This window comes from Phyllobates terribilis, unplaced genomic scaffold (genome assembly GCF_046119375.1).
Source record: "Phyllobates terribilis strain yellow unplaced genomic scaffold, ASM4611937v1 Scaffold_13__5_contigs__length_258822181, whole genome shotgun sequence".
Classification (NCBI taxonomy): Eukaryota; Metazoa; Chordata; class Amphibia; order Anura; family Dendrobatidae; genus Phyllobates; species Phyllobates terribilis.
The window spans coordinates 88,641,603-88,644,840 of record NW_027362773.1 but is presented as its reverse complement, the minus strand read 5'-3'; positions in this window follow the sequence as shown (position 1 = coordinate 88,644,840).

The window sequence follows — 3,238 nt, the reverse complement described above, 5'->3', positions numbered from 1 at the left end:
CATCCGTTCACCTTTTCTGCATCGCACAAAGACACGGTGGTTGGAACCAAAGATCTCAAATTTGGACTCATCAGACCAAAGCACAGATTTCCACTGGTCTAATGTCCATTCCTTGTGTTCTTTAGCCCAAACAAGTCTCTTCTGCTTGTTGCCTGTCCTTAGCAGTGGTTTCCTAACAGCTATTTTACCATGAAGGCCTGCTGCACAAAGTCTCCTCTTAACAGTTGTTGTAGAGATGTGTCTGCTGCTAAAACTCTGTGTGGCATTGACCTCGTCTCTAATCTGAGCTGCTGTTAACCTGCAATTTCTGAGGCTGGTGACTCGGATAAACTTATCCTCAGAAGCAGAGGTGACTCTTGGTCTTCCTTTCCTGGGGCGGTCCTCATGTGAGCCAGTTTCTTTGAGCGCTTGATGGTTTTTGCAACTACACTTGGGGACACTTTCAAAGTTTGCCCAATTTTTCGGACTGACTGACCTTCATTTCTTAAAGTAATGATGGCCACTCGTTTTTCTTTACTTAGCAGCTTTTTTCTTGCCATAATACAAATTCTAACAGTCTATTCAGTGGGACTATCAGTAGTGTATCCACCTGACTTCTGCACAACACAACTAATGTTCCCAACCCCATTTATAAGGCAAGAAATCCCACTTATTAAACCTGACAGAGCACACCTGTGAAGTGAAAACCATTTCCGGTGACTACCTCGAGAAGCTCATCAGGAGAATGCCAAGAGTGTACAAAGCAGTCATCAAAGCAAAAGGTCACTACTTTGAAGAACCCAGAATATAAGACATATTTTCAGTTGTTTCACACTTTTTTGTTAAGTATATAATTCTGCATGTGTTAATTCATAGTTTTGATGCCTTCAGTGTGAATGTACAATTTTCATAGTCATGAAAATACAGAAAAATCTTTAAATGAGGTGTGTCCAAACTTTTGGTCTTTACTGTATGCTCCAAAATATTTCAAACTGAGATGTTGCCTGCTCTATCACGTTACTAACAGAACTTGTTTTTTTTTCCAATATGGATGAGGCCTGTATACAAGAGAATATATGTTCCAAAAAAATTCAAACTGAGATGTTGCCTGCTCTATCACATTAGTAGCAGAAGAAATTATATTTTTTCTGTGGGTGAGGCCTGAATACAATAGAATATATACTCCAAAAATTTCAAACTGAGATGCTGCCTGCTGTATCACGGTAGTAACAGAAGAAATTATTTTTTTCACAGTGGATGAGACCTGTATAAAATAGAATATATCCTCCAAAAAATTTCAAGCTGAGATCTGGCCTACTGTATCATGTTAGTAACAGAAGAAATTAGATTTTTTTATGTGGATGAGGCCTGCATAAAATAGAATATATGCTCCAAAAAATTTCAAGCTGAGATCTGCCTGCTGTATTCACATTAGTAACAGAAGAAATTATTATTTTTTATTGTGGATGAGGCCTGTATAAAATAGAATATAGGCTCCAAAAAATTTCAAGCTGAGAAGTGGCCTGCTGTATCACGTTAGTAACAGAAGAAATTAGATTTTTTTCTGTGGATGAAGCCTGAATACAATAGAGTATAGCCTCCAAAAATATTCAAGCTGAGATGATGCCTGCTGTATCACATTAGTAACAGAAGAAATTAGATTTTTTTCTGTGGATGAGGACTGTATAAAATAGAATGTATGCTAAAAAAATTCAATGTGAGATCTGCACTGCTGTATCACATTAGTAACAGAAGAAATTATTTTTTTTTTTTACTGTGGATGAGGCCTGTATACAAGAGAATATGTGCTACAAAAAAATTTAAACTGAGATGTTGCCTTCTGTATTGCGTTAGTAACAGAAAAAATATATATTTTTTTACTGTGAACGAGCTCTGCATACGGCTGAAATTCACCGCCAGAAAATTACAAGCTGTGATGTGGCGAGCTGTCTCACGTTAGTAGCAGAAAAAAAATAGATTTTTTTTTACTGTAAATGAGCTCTGCATACAGTAGAATATATGCTCCAAAAATTGTCAAGCTGAGATGTGACCTGCTGTATGTGTCACGGTAATAACAGCAAAAATTAGATTTTTAAAGGTGTACTCGTGCATGGAGCACAATAGAAGCAGTTCACAACAGACTTTTAAGCTGAGATGTGCCCTGCTGTTTGTCTGGATTTTGCTGATATATTACCATCTGCACCCCCATGGGCGCTCAGCTCTAGGGATCTATTTGGTCTCTAATCATATAGGACTGTTGTATTTTTTCCCTAATGATCATGTTTTAATTGTCCTGGTCACCGATCAATGTTTATTTAGTATATGTATTTTTTTTATACATTCCCTCACTTTATTGGGCTTCTTATAGCTGCCCACATGGAGGAGACACAGCTAGACGAGGCTGCTTCTATAGTTTAAGTTGCCCCTTTTCCTTTTTGGTTATGGCTGTCATGTGAGGTTTATTGCTCACGTTCTAGTGTTCTTGTTTATAGGTTAATACAAGCTTAGATGTGACCTGCTGTATGTATCACGGTAGTAGCAGCAAAAATTAGATTTTTAAAGGTGTACTCGTGCATGGAGCACAACAGACTTCTATGACATTGGGCCCTGCTGTCTTTGTCTGGATCTCACTAATACAAAAAAAAAAACATTTCTGCTGGAAGGTCGATGTCACGGCCACACAGGACGCTCTCTATCTAAACTGACTGAGAAGCAACCGCCTATCTATCTAGCTAAAACCTCTCAGTATTCAGGAGCAGCGTCAGGAGCAGCCTCTCTGACCTGTGATCATCACAAAATGGTGCTCAGACAACATGGCTGGTGTTTATATAGAGAGGACATGTGATTTCCGCAGCCAATGGCACAAGCCCTTGCGTCTGGACAGTGTAGATGGCTCCTGCGTCCTGATTGGCTAGTCAGATAATGGACACATAAAGTTTTGAAAAAAAAAAAGATTAAAAGCCGTGTGTTGGGGGCCGTGAATTTTGTAGAATTTCTTGGCCATATTGTAATCTGTGAAAAACATATAAGTGTAAAAAAATAAACCTTTTACAATTTTTGATATTTGTATTAAAAACTTGAGCAATTCCCCATAAAAAAACGCATTAAAAGCCCCCAGTAGTCAGTGCAGGCAGCGCATTGTAGTCCGTCCACCAGTGAGCGTGTAGAGTGGAGCTGCTGGAGGAGCCTCACAGGAGCCTCCAGTCTAGACACAGCCTCACCCGTTATACAGCAGCCTGCAGCCAGGCTCACTGCTCTC